Source organism: Danio rerio, chromosome 24 (genome assembly GCF_052040795.2).
Source record: "Danio rerio strain M-AB ecotype USA chromosome 24, GRCz13ab, whole genome shotgun sequence".
Classification (NCBI taxonomy): Eukaryota; Metazoa; Chordata; class Actinopteri; order Cypriniformes; family Danionidae; genus Danio; species Danio rerio.
The window spans coordinates 33295350-33318484 of record NC_141044.1 but is presented as its reverse complement, the minus strand read 5'-3'; the positions used below and the strand labels follow the sequence as shown (position 1 = coordinate 33318484).

Genomic DNA, 23135 nt, shown 5'->3' with positions numbered 1-23135 from the left:
CGCTGCCTTCCGGCTCGCAGACTCTACGTGCTTCGCCAGTGGCTCACGAGCGCTGGGGGGACGGTCTCCCTTCCCTCAGCCCTCCAGCCCCCTCTCCGGAGTCAGGGTGCGGAGCCAGAGCGAATCGCTCTCCTCCAGCTTTTCCGCGGGACCCTCGTGCTTCCCGGATCAGCACACCCACTCCGCGCTGCCCCACCGCTGGTACGTCAGCGATTGTAGCGATGACTCCATTAGCGAGGGCTCTGCCTGCCTGGTTAGCGCGGGCCAGCCCCTCGCGGTGGCTCATACGCACAATCAGACTCGGTTACGCGATTCAGTTCGCGAAACGGCCCCCCAAGTTTACGGGCGTGTATTTCTCCAGGGTCAACCCCCTGTCCGCCCCTGTCTTGCGAGAGGAGATTGCTGCCCTCCTGGCGAAGGGTGCAATCGAGCCGGTTCCTCCAGCCGAGATGGAGAGTGGGTTTTACAGCCCATACTTCATCGTACCCAAAAAGAGCGGTGGGTCACGGCCAATCCTAGATCTGCGCGTTTTGAACCGCTGTCTGCACAAGCTGCCGTTCAGAATGCTCACGCAGAGGCGCATTCTCCAATGCGTTCGTCCTCGGGATTGGTTTGCAGCCATAGACCTGAAGGACGCGTATTTCCATGTCTCCATTCTTCCACGCCACCGCCAATTTCTGCGGTTTGCGTTCGAGGGTCGAGCGTGGCAGTACAAGGTCCTCCCCTTCGGGCTCTCTCTGTCTCCGCGGGTCTTCACCAAACTCGCGGAGGGTGCCCTAGCGCCCCTTCGGCTCGCGGGCATTCGCATACTCAATTATCTCGACGACTGGCTGATTTTAGCCCACTCGCGGGAGCAATTGATTATGCACAGGGACGAGGTGCTTCGGCATCTCCGCCTACTGGGGCTTCAGGTCAACCGAGAAAAGAGCAAACTCGCCCCCGTGCAGAGGATTTTTTTTCTCGGGATGGAGCTGGACTCGATCACCATGGTAGCGCACCTCTCCGAGGAACGCGCTCGCCTGTTGCTGAACTGTCTGAGGGAGCTCGACAGCAAACTAGTGGTCCCACTGAAGTTCTTTCAGAGGCTCCTGGGGCATATGGCATCCGCAGCCGCCGTCACGCCGCTCGGGTTGCTCCATATGAGACCACTTCAGCACTGGCTTCACGATCGGGTCCCCAGACGCGCATGGCACGCGGGCACACACCGGGTCTCGGTTACTGCGCTGTGTCGCCGCGCCCTCAGCCCTTGGAACGACCCCTCGTTCCTACAGGCCGGTGTGCCTCTAGGACAGGCGTCCAGCCATGTTGTTGTTTCAACAGACGCTTCCAACACGGGTTGGGGGGCCGTGTGTCGCGGGCATGCGGCTGCGGGCCTCTGGAAGGGTGCCCAGCTGCATTGGCATATCAATCGCCTAGAGCTGTTGGCAGTGTTCCTCGCTCTCCACCGCTTTTTACCGGTGCTGGAGCGGCAACACGTGCTGGTCAGGACGGACAGTACGGCGGCGGCGGCGTATATCAACCGCATGGGGGGTATGCGCTCTCGCCGCATGTCTCAGCTCGCCCGCCGTCTGCTCCTCTGGAGTCACCCGCGGCTGAAATCGCTGCGCGCCATTCACGTCCCAGGCACGCTCAATCGTGCAGCCGATGCGCTCTCACGACAGCTGTTACGCCCTGGAGAATGGAGACTCCACCCCGAGTCTGTTCAGCTGATATGGGCGCGATTCGGGGAGGCCCAGATCGATCTGTTTGCTTCCCCCGAGAACGCTCACTGCCAGTTGTTTTTTTCCCTGACCGAGGGCTCTCTCGGCACGGATGCACTGGCCCACAGCTGGCCTCGGGGCATGCGCAAGTATGCGTTTCCCCCAGTGAGCCTGCTCGCGCAGTTTCTGTGCAAGGTCAGGGAGGACGAGGAACAGGTTCTGCTAGTTGCGCCCCTTTGGCCCAACCGGACCTGGATATCAGAGCTCTCACTCCTCGCGACGGCCCTCCCCTGGCGGATCCCTTTGAGAGAGGACCTACTCTCTCAGGGACAGGGCACCATCTGGCACCCTCGCCCCGATCTTTGGAACCTCCACGTGTGGTCCCTAGACGCGAGGAAGACTTAGGTAACCTACCGACTGCGGTGGTTAATACCATCACTCAGGCTAGAGCCCCCTCCACGAGGCGCGCCTACGCCCTGAAGTGGAGTCTATTCACTGAATGGTGCGTCTCTCGCAGAGAAGACCCCCGAAATTGCCAGATTAGTGTTGTGCTCTCTTTCCTTCAAGAGAAGTTGGACAGCAGGCTGTCGCCCTCCACTCTCAAGGTTTACGTGGCCGCCATCTCCGCTTATCATAGCGCGGTAGCTGGCGGCACCGTGGGAAAGCATAACCTGGTCATCCAGTTCCTTAGGGGTGCTAGGCGAATTAATCCATCTCGCCCCCCTCTCATGCCCTCTTGGGATCTCGCCCTCGTTCTCACGAGTCTGCGATCCGATCCCTTTGAGCCACTCGAATCAGTATCTCTAAGATTTCTGTCCCTGAAGACAGCTCTGCTGGTTGCGTTGGCCTCCATCAAGAGGGTCGGGGACCTGGAGGCATTTTCGGTCAGTGACTCGTGCCTGGAATTCGGGCCGGATTACTCTCACGTTATCCTGAGACCCCGCCCCGGTTATGTGCCCAAGGTTCCTACCACCCCCTTTAGAGATCAGGTAGTGAACCTGCAAGCGCTGCCCCCGGAGGAGGCAGACCCAGCCCTTTCTTTACTTTGTCCAGTTCGCGCTCTGCGCATTTATGTGGACCGTACTCAGAATTTTAGATCATCTGAGCAGCTCTTTGTCTGTTATGGCGGTCGGCAGCAGGGAAGTGCCGTATCGAAACAAAGATTATCCCACTGGATTGTGGATGCCATTTCACTCGCTTATTCGAGTCGAGGTCAGCCGTGTCCCCCGGGAGTACGTGCACACTCCACTCGGAGCGTTGCATCCTCTTGGGCGCATGCACGCGGCGCCTCTCTAACAGACATCTGTAGAGCTGCGGGCTGGGCGACACCCAACACATTTGCAAGGTTTTACAATCTGCGAGTGGAGCCGGTTTCCTCAAGGGTATTAGGTAACCCTTTGGTGATTGAGGAGACAACTCGGTAGGGTGTTGAAACACGCTTGCTGCGCCATTCTCCCTAACACGGAGGTACGTGCGCCTTTTTTATCTGTCAGTAAAGTTCCCCGTCAGGTGAGCCCTGCAGATTCCTCCGTGGCCCCCAGCACTGACTCAGCGGAGGAGTCACTTGCTGGCCCACTACGTTGTAGGTCTGCCCGCTGGTCAGCCCGCGTTTTGGGTATAGGTGCCTGCTATGCGTGATCCCCACTAGGTCATCCCATATGCTTATTCCGCCACGGTTAAGTCCCCCCCCTGGGCGGACCCGTGTCTTCCCTCTCCGCTAACCACTCTTTGCTATGCGTACTCCCCCTTTTTAGGGCTAGTCCATAGGTAAATTCTGCCATCTATCCCCCCCTTGGGTAACGGATGGCCTCCGCAGCGTCCTCCCTATCGGGATTGCACGCTTCCCAACGTACTGTCGTATTTCCTAGAATTATCTAGATGCTCACGACTTCCCAAAAAATATATCTAAATCCGTAAAACTTCTGTTGAAGTAGGATAAATTAGGGCCAGGGACACGTTGGAGGACCGCGCCCCCCATGATGTGGGTGCGTCACGCTTGCTTGACTATCTCCTCATCGGGGGTGTTGGTAAGGTGCAGTCATTATGGCGCTTTCCATATTCTCCCATTCATGGCACTGAAGTTCCCCAACCGAAGGGGAACGTTCGAGGTTACAGAAGTAACCCTTCGTTCCCCGAGGAGGGGAACGGAAGTGCCATATTCCGTCGCCATAATGACTGTCCCTTAGCTGTTTGAAAGTCTCTTCAGCTTAAAAGGATGGCGTCTGCTGGCTTCAGGTGTGCTTATATGCTGAGATGATTGCAGATGTCGCACACCTGCGCAAGCTTACGCTGCCAATTAATTTCATTCATTGGCCCGTTCAATACTCTCCAGATAAGCGGCTTCTGATCCGAATCCTCCCATTCATGGCACTTCCGTTCCCCTCCTCGGGGAACGAAGGGTTACTTCTGTAACCTCGAACGTTCCCTGCTTAGCCCTGCTTAGCTTCGGTGAGTAACCGGTCTTGGGCTGCAGGGTGTCATGGCTTTGGCATGTCTTTATGTCATGTGTTTAAGGTAACATTGATCAAATTATAATTCATTTCATATTTGGTTGTAGTGCTTTTTACAATGTAGATTGTGCCAACTCAGCCTAATATAGATGAAGAAAATAGACATATTTTAAATTGTTAAATTACTTACATAATATAATATGCCTATAAAACAATCAGTGAATAACATAATTTCATAACATAATTTGAGGTATTTGAACTGAAAAATAGGAATGTTTATAAATAATGTTAATATATTGGAGGAGTTGAGATGCAAAAACTTCTAAGTGCCGTCTGTAATTTGCCTCTAGCATTTTTTCTCAAAGTCCTATGTTTATGTTCAGTTATTTCACTTTAAACACAATGAAAATAACCTAGTCTTTGCCACAAAAGTGAAATTATTAAACCTTCACACATGAGGTTGGGAAAAATGCTCATTTTAGAAGAAAATTCTAAGTCTTTTTTCACACATTTTATGAGTTGCTGATTGGAAAAAAATGTACAACCCAGCAGACACACAACATCATAAGATATTATATTAGGTTAGATTAAGGTCGCCATGGTCTAAGAACAATGTTATTTTGACGTCCACTAACGTCGTGAGATGACGTTGATACAGTTTTTTGTTGATTTTAGGTTGTGTTGGAAAGTGATAAAAATCCAACGTAGAGACAACATCTTAAACCAATGTCGTATTGATGCCACATACTAACATTTATTTATCATGTATTAGATAGACCTCATGTTAACGTCAAGCTGTAACATCATTAGATGTTGATATTTTGTTGTTTCTAGCTTGCGTTGGAAAGTATCCAAAATGCAACATCGGTCCAATGTTGAACATTGACATTGTTCTGATGCCAACCCGATTTTCATTTTCAAGCAAAATGCAACGTTCCATGACATTGGCGTACAACGTCAATCTGACGTCAAGTTGAAGTCCTGTGCATGCTGGGAAGTAAACACTGCAAAGTTCATTCTAATCTACTGTACATTTAACAATAACAGAATGTTTCTCTGTCATATAAAATAAGCTTAAACACCTGGGAAAGATGTTGTTTTAGACAAAAATGACTCTACAGACCATGAAACTGGATGTTGTACTGAACTGGATTGTCTTTAAATATGATTAATTTCTGTGTGTGAGTGTTATTTTGCAAGTTTTACCTTCAAATCCATGGTATACTGTTGGGTCAAGACAGCAGTAACAAAAGTTAACATCCATATTAACCCTCACTTTTCCTGGAATCTGAAACATAAAAAAATATTGAAAGTAAAAAGTCTGTATCGTTTACACAACATTCTGAGTTAGCTTGAATGTGACCACATTTTATCTAATCATCTCAATTTCTCATAAATAAATAAGTAAAAATAGTATATAAATAAATAAAAAAGACAATCTTAGTACAATTTGTTTGACCAGATTATTAATTAAAATAACATATAGATTTGTATTTGGCTTTTTGTTGTTGTTGCCTGTTTTGCTGTTTTAATGCAACCTTGAACTGACTCTGAATCTATTAATTATGCAATTAGTATAACTATGCAAATGTATGTGAAATTTCTTGCTTCATTTTAATAAATTTGTGGACAGATTTTCATTCAGTGCAGACACTGAAGGCTTTAGGCATGATCCACATGGGAGGTGAAGCTGTTTGTTTGAGGCCCGGAGTCAGATCATTAGAAACAAGCATTTGTTCTTTATCTATATAAAACTGGGTATTTTGTGTCTTTCTATCTGAGATACTGCATGGACTTGTACAATTAAGGCTTTAAAAAAGAACCTGACGATCTTTCATTTAACTCCGAGCAAAATAATAATAATAAAAAAACTCAGATCACATGAAGGTCTGTTCACACCAAGGACAAAAACGATAGTGATATATTAACATACACTGTAAAACCCAATAAGTTAAGGTAACTCAAACCGTTTGAGGAAACCGATTGCAACAAACCATTTGAGTTAAGAAACTAATCTATATTAGTATAATGAGGTATTTAATTAACTCATTACCTTCAACACTGAGTTTAAAACTCTTTTTGTCTTGATAAAGACTGTTCAGTTTCACAGTGTAGTGATATTATACTATAGTATATATACGTAATATTATACAAATATTGTTTGAATCACTTTCCGAATGACTTTTTTTTTTTAGCTGAAAAAGAATTAAAACATTAAAAGCCAATCAGAATCCATTCTGCTTTTTGAGAGCTCAAGCATTAAAACAGACAGAGGTTAAAATAAACTGAATGTTACAGTAATCTTGATGAAATCATGCTTTACATCTGTGATCTACAAACCAGTTAAAGACCCCAGTAGTCTCATATTTGACTCATTGTGATTACAAAAAATGTAACAAATGAGCTTATGTAAAATCTTCAAATGAAATTTAAATTGTGCATTATGCATGCCAGTAGTAAGCGATGTCCTCCTGAAATTGCAATTTACACAGAAACTGTTTAAAACACAAACTTTTGAAAATTGTTTCAAAGTTTATGTTTGCAAAAGAGGACTGTTAAAGGGGTGGTCTACTTTGATATCATATTTGAACTTTAATTGATTTTAAATGTAGCTGTGTGAAAATAAACAACATCTCTGAATGTGACACATTGAAAGTTCAATGCAAGGGGAGACATTGGCTATTACATAGTTAGCTTAGTTTGATCGAAGTTTGAGGACTGCAAAAAATACATCAGGGTTAATGAAGTCACAAACCCTGCACAGCGAAGGGGCATGGCCGGAGGCGCCGTAATGTTACAGCAGAGAAAGGTAAAATGCCATCTAAATGCTGCTATTTCTACAGAGCTTGTTCTGTTTCTTTATTTGGGCTGCCAAAGGACACGACACAACTGAAGTGCTTACAGTTTAATTTTAATTATGCTGCAGAGAATTATAAAGATATATAGCTAGCATGTAACAAAGGACAGCTTCCAGAATCTCTCCCAGTTCAGTGCTGGATTTGGCTAAAACTTCTCAAAGGAGCAGCTCCAACCATAATAGAAGAAGCTCTGGATTGTGAGCCACAACCTGTAAGTATTTTTATTTGTTAAAATTGATCAATTACATGCATGGTTTCTAGCATAAGCAGTATTTTGTAGAAAGGTGGTTAACAAGGATATAAACAACAAGAAATGCTGTTTGCCTCAGATTCTTTCCCTGCGTTCTACATCTCAAATAAAGAACCTACAAAAATATATGAGCGTTTCATATTTTTTACTCATGCTTATAACCCAAATATATATGAAAGACACTTGTCAGACTTTTATTTTAGAGCCCAGGCGTGAGGATCAGCTGTGTCCTCTTCATTTTCTGTCTGATTCAGGTTCAGGTTGCTGTGGCTATACTGACTGACAGTATTTGCACAACAGAGGCAAAGTGCTTGCTTGACGTTTCCTGATGGTGTGGAGCTGATCCGCGAATCACAGCACATAATGTTAGCAGACCAATCAAAGCCTTTTGAGTGAAGGCTTTTGTGGGAAATAGGAAATATGACGTTTTTGTCGTTTTCATGTTAACTGAGTGGTTGTATATTATTAAGGATGTATGAAAAAAACACTTCTTTTTTTATAATTTTTTTTAATTATTAAGGATATATATATATATATATATATATATATATATATATATATATATATATATATATATATATATATATATATATATATATATATATATATATATATATATATATATATATAAACAAATCAAGCATGAGCATATATTAAAAGTGATTTTTTTAAACACTTTTAATAGTTTACAGTGATATATTGTCTAGGTTGGTGTTGTATATTACTTTACAAGGAATTTTGTAATAAATTGCCAGTACATGTTGTATTATTTAACAGACTTATTTATCTATTTATTATCTTTTATTCATCTTAAGCTACGGAAATGCCAATAAAAGTAACTTTGTTAAACTGTAGAGTTGAATTTTCAACATCAAAAGTCAATAGAGCAGAGATCAACATCCCATAATGCAACTTACAACCGTAAATAAGTTAAAAACATTTGTTTTACAGTGTAGCTGTACTGCCAAGCCAGTAGATGGCAATGTCACCTAATTAAAAAACAATCTGCACACATGTGGTCCTGTAGTCTGAAAGTATTGTACTGATCGTCATGCATAACAACAGACTGAACAAATAATTCACATATACTGTACATGATGTACCGTTTTTACAATTCTATGCAAAAACACCACTGTTGTGTACAGTAAATTCATTCTTAAAAGCATCAGTAGTTTACAGCTCTTGGGGTTGTGTAAATGCATCTGAAAACCAATTCGATGCTGAAATAAAAAAAAAAATCTAATGGGATCTACAGCATGAGCTGTAAAGCGAACAGCATCTGAACAATAAAAAATTTAATAGGAAACGGATGGCTCATCTGAGACTAAGCAGACTTCTCACACTGGCATTAAAGAAGGGTTCTATTCTCCCCCGGGACTGTCAGTTCTAGTCATATTTATTTTTGTTTAGATCTAGGAACTGTTAAGCCCTAGACTCATCTTTACACCTGCATCACACACACATTTATAAAGAGTTGGCCTCATTTCTGACAAATGACACATGGCGCATTTTCACACGCAGCGTTGCACGATTAGCAGTGCGGTGAGCTGTGAAGCTAATTCCCTCAATATAGTTCTCAGGCACCGTACTGACATTTAAAGAGCGATGGATAGACATACATTTTCAAGCGGTTCATGAGGATGGAAGTGGATATTTGATTTATCAGAGTGGCTCACTATAGCATGAACAATCAGTCTGTCACAGTTTATTGGTTAAACGTTTATTAACACAGCATTAAATCTGCAAGTGTTTCATTTTATTAAAATGACAAAAACAAGACTATCCTGAGCTGTCAAATGCAGATCCGAGTGCTTTGGTGGTCTGTATAACAGGCTTTTATCCATCCAAAGTATTTAAAAACACACTTAGATTTACTCATAACAGACAGGATCAACCTTTTTTTTTTTTTTTACTGTATTTAAAGCAGGGGTCTCGAACTCAAACTGGCGAGGGGCCATTTCAATGACTGACAATTTATAGGAAAGCCGTTTTAATATTCAAGCACTAAAAAAAGTGTAAACCTGATGTCATTGTCATTGTCTTATGGCAACAGACTTTATATTTATATTTTAAGCATTGCCTGTCACCTGTGAAAATGCAAATCAGCATGTTTTTTGCGTCACACAGCTGCTGAAATATTTGTGTGGCTATTGTGTGTGTGTGGACAAATAGTATCTGGATGCAGCCTTTATGATGCAAGCTGAGATTGCATCACTCAGCGAGGCAATGTCAGACACAATGCACTCAAATGAAGCTAGTGACGTCACGGTGAGGAGTAGAGGGAAAGTATGCATATATTCACATTTACTTTAACATGTTCAATTCAACCAGTGATACAATTTTACTAATGTACATTTTCATACAAATCTTAGTATGCATATGAGGAAAATCTATTAAATGAGACAATTTGAATCGAATATTAGCAAACCTATAACATTTGTTACACCACCAGTATAACGTGTAAGCCATGAAGAAGTGTTTGTGTAACACAATACAGGTGGTATAAAATCGATAAAAATCAAATGACTTTTGAATATTTACACAAATAGAGCACTTACAGATATATATATATATATATATATATATATATATATATATATATATATATATATATATATATATATATATATATATATATATATATATATATATATATTTCAACGTTTAAATCAGCCCCAGAAATAAACTACATGGGGATTACACTTGACCGCACACTGAGACATACTCAACTCAACATAATATATAGTGCAGTACTTTAAATGTACTGATCAAAATGACAAGAGGCTATATGAGACTATTTTTGATGTCAGTTGCGGGATAAAGGGAGGAAGAGTGGGGCCGTAAGAGGCCCGCGGAGCGGCAGTTTGAGACCCCTGCTTTAAAGTGATTTATTCAATGATTCAGGCTAAATCTACTCTAAATCCACCAAAAACTAGATGCGTTTCCATTATCCATTTAGCCCCAATGATTTTCGCCGACAGTTTTGAGAAATCGCTGACACATGTCTGAAATCACAGGTAAATCGGTGCTCATTCACAAGAGTAACAATCAAAATACCAACTACCAAATATGCGATCTAAAAGAAAAAAATAAAAAATAAATAAATAAAAATTTAAATTTCAAAATCATGCCATGTGAAATGTGTTATGATCGATAAATAAATAACATCGGCGATAACCTACAGCCAATAAGAGAGCAGCATTCACTAGTGTGGGTATCTGCAGGCCAGCGGGAGGTTAGAGGAAAAGTTAGGTGTTCTTTTCAGTTTATATGGACCTAAGAAATGGAGAAACAACTAGTAGAAATTTGGCGGGAGCACCCATGTCCGTTTGACGTGTCATCTGAACAATATCACAATAGACTAAAAAAAGATAAAAAGTTAAATTGCTAATTCCCTTCAAAACCCACATGAGCAAACTAAGTACATTTTCTACCCCACTAAAGGCTTCTTTCTCATTATGTAGTTAATGACAAAAGATATACTTCGTGACCTCGCGTTGTTTTCATGTCACTTCTCACATGTGTTTGGTTGTGAGATGTAGTTTGCAGACTGAATCAATTCTTCCTATTTGATGCAGTGTGAGACACCCTGTCACTGGTCCATCTTGCAGTGTAAACACAGCAGCGATGAAACGCCACCCTAGATGGCAGTGTGAAAACATCTGTGACACGACTACTTTGAAAATCATGCAGTCAACATTAACCAAATTACATAACTCGGCATTAGCCAGTCTACTATGACTAAAACAACAACAACATTATTTAATTGTATTTAGTTTTTTTTTTTTAATTATGATGCTGGATATAGGTTTATTTATTACATGGCTGACTGGAAAACTCAATTTTATTTAATTAGTTGCAACTTTCCAAGGTATGTTATTCCAAGAAAACAACCCCTGAATAACACAGGCTCATCTGGGAAACTAGTGAGGAATGCCCTTATACTTTAGAGTGTTGACATTTAAGTTGTTTCTGAGAGATTATAATGTGAGATTTCACAAAGGAACTGTGGATTCACAATTTGTGTCAAACAGATCTACCTTTTTGATATATATATATATATATATATATATATATATATATATATATATATATATATATATATATATATATATATATATATATATATATATATATATATATTTGTACTCAGAATTAGACAATTCTGAAAAGTCATTTTCTTTTTTTCTTTTTTGTTTCTTTTTTTGTTTGTTTTTTGAATATTTCCCAAATGATGTTTGACAGAGCAAGGAAATTTTCACAGTATGTCTGGAATTATTTTTTATTCTGGAGAAAGTCTTGTTTGTTTTATTTTGGCTAGAATAAAAGCTGTTTTTATTTTTAAAAAAACATTTTAAGGACAAAATTATTATTCCCTTTAAGCTATATATTTTTCCAATAGTCTACAGAACAAACCATCATTATACAATACCTTGCCTAATTACCCTAATCTGCTTAGTTAATCTAATAAAGCTAGTTAAGCCTTTAGATGTCACTTTAAGCTGTATAGAAGTGTCTTGAAAAATATCTAGTAAAATATTTTTGACTGTCATCATGACAAAGATATGGTATTTTGTGTTTCCATTAGAATTTTTTTCAATTCACAGCTTAAATTAGCTCAGTTTAAAGGGTAATAACAACAGCAACTGTGTTTTTGGGCTGGCATCATGCTTGCCCTGCTTTTCTCTCACCTTCTTTATTATGCCATCTCTTAACAGTTTTAGATGGGAAATAATGTCCTACAGCTGCGTAGGTAAACGTGCTTGAGTCCTGGGTCTGTCAAAAAATGGAAACAGCAGATAAAATGGAGAAAAAAATCTATATTTGTAATAAATAACATTTATTCCTTTATTTTCCTTCGGCTTAGTCCCTTTATTCATCAGGGCTCGCCACAGCGGAATGAACTACGTACATTTATACATACATACAGTTGAAGTCAGAATTATTAGCCCCCCTTTGATTTTTGATTTTTTTTATATTTCCCAAATACTGTATGTTTAACAGAGCAAGGAAATTTTCACAGTATGTCTGATAATATTTTATCTTCTGGAGAAAGTCTTTTTTTGTTTAATTTTGGCTAGATTAAAATCAGTTTTAATTATTTTAAACACCATTTTAAGGACAAAATTATTAGCCCCTTTAAGCATTTTTTTTCAATAGTCTACAGGAAAAAAACATCATTATACAATAACTTGCCTAATTACTCTAACCTGTCTAGTTAACCTAATTAACCTAGTTAAGCCTTTAAATGTCACTTTAAGCAGTAAAATATTATTTAATGTCATCATGACAAAGATAAAATAAATCAGTTATTAGAAATGAGTTATTAAAACTATATGTTTATAAATGTGCTGAAAAAAACTTCTCTCAGTTAAACAAAAATAGGGGAAAAAAATAAAACGGGGGCAAATAATTCAGAAGGGCTAATAATTCTGACTTTAACTGTGTGTGTGTGTATATATATATATATATATATATATATATATATATATATATATATATTTTTTTTTTTATATATATATATATACACATACATACATACATACATATATATATATATATATATATATATATATATATATATATATATATATATATATATATATATATATATATATATACATATATATATATATATATATATATATATATATATATATATATATATATATATATATATATATATATACATATATATATATATATATATATATATATATATATATATATATATATATATATATGTATATGTATATGTATATATATATATATATATATATATATATATATATATATATATATATATATATATATATATATATATATATATATATATAGGAATGCATTCATTTCTGACATTAAACCATTTTTGTTTTTTCCATGGGGGTTGTATCTGTTCCTCATAATCTGGTGTATGCTGGAGATCAGTTGAGCTTTTCTGTCATCTGCTGGCGGCTGGGTTTCATTGCAGATATACAGCAAGATCTCAGCTCTATCTGTAAAAGAAAACTATCTGTACTTTAATTTCTGACCATATTTCATTTTCTTTTTGGCTTAGTCCTTTTATTAATCTGCCGTCACCACAGCGGAATGAGCCGCCAACTCATCCAGCATATGTTTTACACAGCGGATACCCTTCTAGCTGCAACCCATCACTGGAAAACATCCATACACACTCAGCCACACACTACGGACAATTTAGCTTACCCAATTCAGCTTAAGCCATGTCTTTGGACTTTTGGGGGAAACCGGAGCACCCAGAGGAAACCCACACAAACACAGGGAGAACATGCAAACTCCATACAGATATGCCAACTGATCCAGCCAAGGCTCGAACCTGCAACCTTATTGCTGTGAGGTGACAGTGCTAACCACTGTGCCACTGCGTTGCTTTTATGACAATACTAAAATGTATGTTTAATAAATAATAAATGTGTCAATTAATGAATAGACAAAGCTGTCTTTTACCAATTAATTTGTTTTTTTATCATAAACTTACCTTGTAAGGTAATTCATCGTTAATATTCATTCATTTTTATTAGAATTTTTATTCATATTTTATTTTTGTTGCTTTTATAATTAAATGCAAGCCATTTGAAAAGACATACAGTGCGCAGCATAATTGAGTACATCCCATATTGAAAGTGAGTATTTTAATTCACTTATCAGTGAACATAGGCAATGTATTTCGGTGAATTTAATCAAAAATAGATTTATTAAACAGATATATTTATTAAAATATTTTAGTCACCAAATAAATTGAAAGATAATGCAATTAAACTTAAGCAAAATATTGGAAAAAAAATTACAAACTACAAAACTTCAAATACAAATTTATTTTTTTTTTTTTCTTCTCTTGATTTTTCCTCTAATGTGTATTTTATAATTTTCTATAACATAGAAATGTGGGTGTACTAGTTTTTGGGCCGTTATTGTAAGCTATTTTGTTAGATAAGCTCCAGATTTGGCTTCAGTACTGACTTTAATTGAATTAAATTGATTTTTTATTATAGACAAGCAGTACAAAAATACAAGTATCCCACACAAATTGAAATAAAATTGTTGAGGATTAAAACCCAATAAAGCCCTAGGCTTGTTTCAATTGTGGTCCTCGCATTTAAATAAAACAAAGTATGGCTTTAAAATACAGTTGATGCATAAAATTAACAGTACCTCCACATTTTAAAACAGGAACAAATTTTTTCACAAATACATTTACATGTATTCCTTCCTTCATTCATTCTCTTTTCGGCTTAGTCCCTCCATTAATCAGGGGTCGCCACAGCAGAATAAATCACCAACTTATACAGTATATGTTTTACGTAGCGGATGCCCTTCCAGCTGTAACCCTATATTCACAATACAATAACATATAAAATAAAACATCATCATCCACCATGCAAACTGATTATCTTCATCAAACAACCATCTTTTGATTTTTTTAACCTACTTAAGTGGTCATTTGTTCCACATAATTGCACTAGTATATAAAAAACATATTTTTCTCCACTAGACTAAATTCAAAACAAATATTAAAATCCCAACCCCTATAGTACTGTATGAATGCTGTTGCCTCACCATTTGAAAATAGCTCATCAAATAACTAGGAACCACATTATTAAACATTTTAAGTATTATTCAAAGAAAAAACATACCTTTTACTAACAGTTAACATACCTAATTCTTTAAAGAACTCTTTGTGCAAATGTGCTCTAGGATGAATTTCTAAAATTATTCAAACAATTTTTTTGTGCCTTTTGCAATTTTTCCTTCATACTCAGTGAGCAGCTACTATACCAAAAGGAGGTAATCAAAATGGGGTTGAATCAAAGCTCCTGCTAATATTTTTGAATAATGAACATCCAACAGATTAGCTTGCCTTGCCAAGAACCTAATTCTAGACTAATCTAATGTATATGCACAAATATAATATTGTATAGCTTCCTATTAAAAATATGAATACAATGAGGGGTGTACAGAACTTATAAATGCTGAGCACTGTAATACTTCTAAATGTTTTATATATTTAAATGTAAAACAAAAAACAAAACAAAAAAACATGCATATATTACACAACAGAGTTAAACAAGTCATTTAAACTTGCTTGAATTTTAACACTGAGCAAAAACTTGAATATTAAAGGTTTTGAATATTAAACAGGCATCAGAAAAACAGACAGACAGACTGCTGTTGTAATTTTAGCTCATTTTTAATTGTTAACACGTTTTAACAAATTACTAATGTTTTAGTAAGCTGCTAATGTGTTTCAACAAGATGCTAATTTTAGCATTATGTTGCTAAGATGTTTTGGAAAGTTGCTAACATACTATAGCATGTTGTTAGCTTGTTTTGAAACAATGTTACTATGTTTTAGCACAACATTACAGTTAAGAGTTAAAGTTGCAAAGATTTATTGACATGCTTTAACATAAAGCTGCTAGCGTGTTTTAGCACATGAGGTACTTACTCTATTGTATTGTAGAACAGAAAGGTTGTGGTGGCAGGCCAGATGATTTCACACTGGAGGAATGCTCCGTTCATGTCAGACCTGAGAATGTTATAGAAGCTCTGCCAGAGATTCACTTCCCTCTTCAAAGCTTTGATCCGGCCATTACATGGACAGAAATGCAGGACGTCATCTCCCAAATCCCACCACACAACAGATACGGCATGAGTATAAAGCCAAGTCTGCAAATCCAGCACAGGTGGGAGATTGTTCTGTTCAGTCATTTACTGATGGGGTACAGGTTGAAATATATATTTAGCAAAACAACATTATAAGCCCTACTGAAAAAAAAACTGCTTAAACCAGCCTAGGTTTTAGCTGGTCGACCAGACTGGTTTTAGAGGGGTTTTGGCCATTTCCAGCCTGGTCTTAGCTGGTCAGGCTGGGAGATGACCAGCTAAAACCAGCTTGACCAGCCTTGCCAGGCTGGGAGCCCAGCTAAAACCAGCTCTGTCCAGCTTAAACCAGCCTGGTCAAGCTGGTTTTAGCTGGTAATTTTATATTATATAAAATTATATATATTTTATATATATATATATATATATATATATATATATATATATATATATATATATATATATATATATATATATATATATATATTTTTTTTTTTTTTTTTTTTTTAAATGATGTTTTTTAAACTCATCAAAACCATGGTTATTTTGTGTTAAACTTGTTTAACACCATTTTCGTTTGTTTGATTTGTATATTTTAATTTATTAAAGGTGTACTCATGTACACAGCAGCACCACTACCTAAATAGGCCAATTTTAATTTTAATATATATATTTTTTATTATTTACTGTTTTATTTATATTTATTAAATATCATAAGCTGTATCATTATTGCATGAACTATCTTTCATATAGGCGAATTACCAGTTTGTAAACATTTAGGATGAACATTCGATGCAGTACAAAGTTTGTTGTTGTATTAGAGATAAGTTATATTGTTTACATATTAAATATATTATTTAGATAATGCTTTCAGCATATTATAACAGCTTGTCACCCAGTGATAAGCACAGTTATTCTGCAAAATTAAGATTAAAGTGAGTGGTATTAGTCTAATAGGTCCATTTGCGATAACACCCTCCAAATGGATATTGGATAAGACAAAATGGCCAAGCATCCAGCTCGAAATATACTGTACAACTATCTCATTGAAACTCCAAGTGTTTTTACAAGAGAAGTTAAAGGCCTACAAGTCTTTGAATGCCAACAATTTTGTTCTGTGTAGTCATGTGCAAGAAATAATGTTCCATGATTGCCAGAATCAAAACTATGTAGTGCTAAAAACCGAGGTGCTGCCTAGCTAAGGACATGGAAAAAAGACGGAACTGTACAAGGACCTGGGTGATCATCAACAAGCAAAACAACTGCATTTTGACAATTTGTCTGCACCTGTACGGCAGAGAGTGAATGTACATTTTTAAATTTCATTTTTAGCATTCAGTTTAATTCACCATATTTAACTGTTTTTGCTGAAATCATTGCTGCAATCAATAATTAACAAGATGTTTACTTGTCGCCACCTTCTGGTTTAGTTATGTAACTGACTGTCCTCTGGTGATCAGAATCTCCAGTACATTGGATTCAATTCTTCTAAAATGAGCAATCAATTATTCAGTTTTGTTCATTTATCTACCTCTCGCATTTTGCTAATATATATATATATATATATATATATATATATATATATATATATATATATATATATATATATATATATATATATATATTTAACACTGAAATGAAAGGTTGCTGTTCTGCTCATCTCACTGCAGGGTTTTCTGGCTGCCATGGCAACAGAAGCAGTACCTGTATGGAGAACTGGGCTACAGCTGACAGATATGTGCAGGGTTGTATGATAATAATAAACCATCTGAAACACTATACAGAATATGTGTCAAACTTTATATGATGTCATCATAACTGACACCATTACAGTGCAATTCATACAGTATGGCCCTGACGGAAACAGCTAGGAAAAGTACAGCTATGAATCAGTTCGTTCTCACATCTAATATGATAACACTTTTACAATTATAATATTTAATAGATAAAAAAGACTACCAGACATTGCAAATATGTGATAATCTGAATGTCTCTAATAAACTTGACATCGTCATGAGCTGTTTTGTCGTGCAAAGCTTACTAAATGCTAATGCTGTCTTCTCCTTTAGTGTTTTTCACACCCACACATGGATCCAAGGGTTACTACAATTTCACAATATATGAACACACTTGTACACCAGCTCTAATTGAGACTGTAAGCACTGTAAGCTTCCTGCAGACCAAAATAATTATTGTGAAACTGGTTACAAGTGAAAATTTTGAACAGTTTGTAAGAAATTATGGTTTTAGGGCGAGTGGATGTATTTAATTAATCTAAAATAACTTTTATTATGGTTCTAAAAAATATATATTTCAAATGAATGCATAAAAAGCAGCGCAAACAGTCAAGTGCACTAAATCACAACATAGGCTCATTCTGAAAATGTAGCCCAATATGCGTTTCTGGAGAACGCAAATTATGTAGGCAGAAATACGTATGATGACATTTAATTTTTTAAACGAACGCTATGGGGGCGGTATGACACCGTTGCTTATTGCGCTTACCAGCTGACCACTCACCTCCATATGGACAGCTTTCCCACTGTTTCAAGTTTGTCCTGTTAGCTCGCCATGTATGTTGATGGACTTGAGACGCAGAGGAGTTGACCATGATGATAGGGTTCGAGTCTGGCGAAAAACGGTTTCAGGAAGCAGATAAAACTAAATCCAAATAACAAAAAAAAACAAAACAAATAAATAACAGGGTGAGAATGTGGTAAAATCTTAAAACGTGGTAAAAATCAGACGAGGGTTTTTCTTTTTCTGGATCGCTTTTGAATATTGTTGGTTGGGTTTGGGGAAGTGGGTGGGCTGTTCAATCAATAAAATATGTTGGGTTTAGGGAAGGAGGAGGGTGGGTCAGTTGATCGGTCAGTCAGTCAGTAAGTCAAACAGCGGCCTCTGGTGGGTGTACGCGAGAACAGCAGGCGCGAATGGCACTCGTGCAAGATATTTGAGATCTGAAAAAGCGTACACATCGGCCTCTCGTGGATTCACGAAAACAAAAACTGCAAAAAAACGTACCCCCTGGAAGGTATTTTGTGGTCTCTAGAAATGTATGTAGGGGTGTGTTTTCAGAATGATCCTCGGTTGCCAAATCAGTATATTAGAAAGATTTCGGATGGATCCCATGGCTATACAAGGAAATTAAACAACCCAGGCTCATCCTGTTTACATACCCCTGTATACAATTCTGGAGAGAGCAAAAAACATCGCAGGAGCTAAGTTTTCTTGCAGTTTTTGTTTTCGCAAAACCGCCAGAGGCCGCTGTGTACACTTTTTGACATCTCAAATTTCTTTCGCGAGTGCCATTCGCGCCTGTTGTTCTCCCGTAAATTAACCAGAGGCCACTTTCGATTGACTGACTGACTGACTGACCAACCGACTGGGTCACCCTCCTCCTTCCCTAAACCCAACCAATAGTGTTTTCAAAAGCACCGATTGACCTGCCCACTCACTTCCCTATACCTAACCGATAATGTTTTCAAAACCAATCCAGAAAAAGAAAAGCCCTCACCTGATTTTTACCACGTTTTCAGATTTTAGCAAATTTTCACTGTTATTTACTTGTTCATTTTATTTTTTGGATTCTCTTTTTGTCTTACCTGCTTTCTGGAACCGTTCATCACCGGACTCAAACCACCTCTCTGTGTCTCAAGTCACTAAACTCCTCTCTGTGTTTCGAGCCACTGGACAAACTGGTAACAGTGGAAAAGCCATCCACATGGAGGTAAGTGGTCAGCTGGTAAATGCGCAAAGGAAAAGCGTCATACCGCCCGTGGCATTTATTTTAAAGACAAAATGCAGCCATACGTACCTCTGGCTACATAATTTGAGGTCCATGTAGACCCTTATGGGATAGACCCCTAAGATGATAAGGTCTACTTTGACCATATTTGGAAGGGTTGTGAATATTAATGAGCTTTGTTCTGACATTTAAGGGTATGAGTTGCACTGAATCAAAGCATATGCTAAATGCTAAAATGTAAATATTAAGGATTCCATGTGGGTCATCACAGTCTGTTTTGATCTGTGTCTGTTTATTTACCAGGATTTTATACAACAGAATAAGAAAGCAATGGTGTTTGAGGCTCATATCATGTTATTTATATATTTTCTCTATTTTCTGTTCCTTAATTTTTAATTATGTCTAAGTAATCTAAGGTTTTCTTTCTATTGCACTTTTGATTATGTAAAAAAATACTTATACTGTATGTTCAAATAGATGGTATTTTAAAACTATATTATCAAATCTATCTACTGATGTGTATTCCCTTTGGTGACTGACAGTTCAGTGAGATCAGAAGAGCATTGTGGGCTGTTTGTGTGGTGGGTGGAGGATCAGAGTCACTCCAGCTCTCTGACAGCCACTTTGTCTTGTTGATGGGGAAAGATGCTCTAATGGATCAGAGGAAGCCACTTCAATTTCACCACTCACTGCATCCACACACAAAACATCTATCTATTGGTCCATTGGTGTATCCCTCCACCAATTATATTCCATCCGCATCTATCTATCTATCTATCTATCTATCTATCTATCTATCTATCTATCTATCTATCTATCTATCTATCTATCTATCTATCTATCTATCTATCTATCTATCTATCTATCTATCTATCTATCTATCTATATATCTCGGTCTGTTGGTGTAACCATCCATCCATCTATTTATCTATCCATTGATCCATCCATTTGTTGGTGTAACCATCTATCCATCCATCCATCAGTCCATATATCCATCCATCCATCCATCTGTCTGTTGGTGTCAACTGATCTTCCTCTCTCAATTTTCCCCCCTCTCCCTACTCTCTATTGCTCTCCTGCAGGGTTGTGAAAGAGAGACTGATCTGTCTGAGCCAACAAAACAAACATTGACTGCTGCTTCAAAGACATCAAGCTGTCACTCAGAGGCTTCAGCCCAATTGAATCATCCACATCATAAATGCATCTGGATCTGACAGAGTCGTAAAAGGTCTGCGTTTCAAACAGGTGTTGAAATGGAGGCAGAGCTTGATTCTGTAGGCTTTGATTTCCTCTGCTCTCCTCCTGATATGACAGCCTGTGTGTAGGCAGCTTGGCTCCACCATTTCCAGGACAGCATTTCTGGTGACAGATCCGCCCTGGGTTTCCATTCATTAGAGGGCCAGCGGGAATGTGGCAGGCTGCGATGGTATTGTACGAGGCATAGCCAGCAGTAATGTCCCACATATCTGCATTCACCCTGCAATCTGTCCTCATGTTGTGCGTTTATGTGGGTGCACTACTAAAAATTATTGTCAACATCAGCCTTCTTTACCGTAGTATCAAGGTTTTTAGACATGGAAACTTCGAGATCTTGTTTCTTTGATTACTACTTTGACAGAAATACAGAGTAAAGTAATTCTATGGTAATATCTAAAATGTTTTATTAGGTTACTATGGTACCAATTACCGTGTAAATACACTGGACAATATTGCTGGATTCCTTCATGTTGTCCCAAGTTGTCACAAAAAAAACCCATTTTAAATAAGTAGGTTGTACAAGCAGGATTTTTTTTGTGTGTGCCATGTTATGGCATTATAAATAAATAAAATATCGTATAATTTAAACACACACACACACACCTATACACTCACCGGTCACTGTATTAGGCACATCTTACTTGTACCTAGTTGGACCTCCTTTTGCTTTAAGAACTGCCTTTATCCTTCATAGCATAGATTCAACAGGGGTTAATTCCTCAAAGATTTTAGTCTTTAATGACATGATAGCATCACGCAGTTGCTGCAGATTTGTTGGCTGCACATCCATGATGCAAATCTCCTGGTGACTCTGTTGACTGTGAAGGCCATTTGAGTACAGTGAATTCTTTGTCATGTTCAAGAAACAAGTCTGAGATGATTCACACTTTATGACATGGCGTGTTATCCTGCTGGAAGTAGCCATCAGAAGATGGAGACACTGTGGTCATAAAGGAATGGACATGGTCAGCAACAATTCTCAGGTAGGCTATGGAGTTTATACGATGCTCAACTGGTACTAATGGGCCCAAAGTGTGCCAAGTAAATATCCCTCACAACATTACACCGCTACCACCAGCCTGAGCTGTTGATACAAGGCAGGATGGATCCATACTTTCATCTATACTTTCAGGATGGATCCATACTTTTTTCATACTTTGATGCCAAATTTTGACCTCTACCATCCGAATGTCGCAGCAGAAATTGAGACTCATTAGACCAGGCAAGGTTTTTCAATCTTCTATTGTCCAATTTTCCTCAATATTCTATTGTCCAATTAGCCTCAGTTTCTTGTTCTTAGCTGACATGAGTGGCACCCGGTGTGGTCTTCTGCTGCTGTAGCTTATCCACCTTAATGTTGGACGTGTTGTGCGTTCAGAGATGCTCTTCTGCATACCTCTGTTGTAGTGAGTGGTTATTTGAGTTACTGTTGCCTCTTACTGTACCTCTGGCATCAACAAGGCATTTGTTCCCACAGAACTGCCACTCACTGGATATTTTCTCTTTTTCGGGCCATTTTCAGTAAACCTTATAGATGGTTGTGCGTGAAAATCCCACTAGATCAGCAGTTTCTGAAATACTCAGACCAACAACCATGCCACGTTCAAAACTAAATATTAGAATTTATACAAAAATTGTAACTACATGTATAATGTACATGTAGCTACATGTACATGTATTTATATTGAACCATTCTGTGCGAGACGGTTCGGTATGCATAACAAACCGAAGGATTTGCAGTGCTTATTTGGTTATACATTTTTTATTAATTATTATTATTATTATTTTAGAGGGGAGGTTACCTTTTATTGGGATAGGACAGTTGAGGACAGACAGAAAAGCATTGGGAGCAGAGAGAGGGTAAAGATATGCAAAGGGCCGTGAGCCAGGAATTGAGCTCTGTTCGCCCTGAGCCCTATGGTGCTGTATGTCCGCGCACTTAACCACTAGGCTATTGGCGCCGTATGGATATTAAATATTTGTTAACTGAAATTTTCACACTCAAAGTGTGTGAAATATGTTCTCGGCGCCACTGCTCTCAACAAGGCAGCCCAAATGACGTACTTTAACAGGCAATGTGTGGTCTGCCCCTCTCACCCTCAAAGAAAAACTCATTACTCCAGCACTCTGAAAAAAAAATCCTCAGCTGTGAGCAGCTGAGAGAGCTCCAACTGTTTAAAAAAATGCACAGCACTAAGCGATTTAAATGAAGAAACGCTGCTCATCACACTGCTGCTGTTCTAAAAAACA

At 38.3% G+C, this 23135-nt stretch overlaps 1 long non-coding RNA gene across 7 annotated transcripts in view; it reads right to left on the bottom strand.

The window, feature by feature from the left end:
- Window positions 1-23135, bottom strand: part of LOC137489259 (uncharacterized) — a 154550-nt gene that overhangs the window by 53667 nt on the left and 77748 nt on the right. The window contains exons 3-6 of one of the 7 annotated variants that reach the window (XR_015525161.1): window positions 15726-15946; window positions 13116-13271; window positions 11950-12034; window positions 5357-5438 (exon numbers count right to left, since the gene is read on the bottom strand). This is a non-coding gene — a long non-coding RNA (uncharacterized LOC137489259). Of the gene's footprint in view, window positions 1-5356; window positions 5439-11949; window positions 12035-13115; window positions 13272-15725; window positions 16201-23135 lie in introns of those variants that run through there. The other 6 variants (XR_015525158.1, XR_015525159.1, XR_015525163.1 and 3 more) reach the window with 6 other exon arrangements.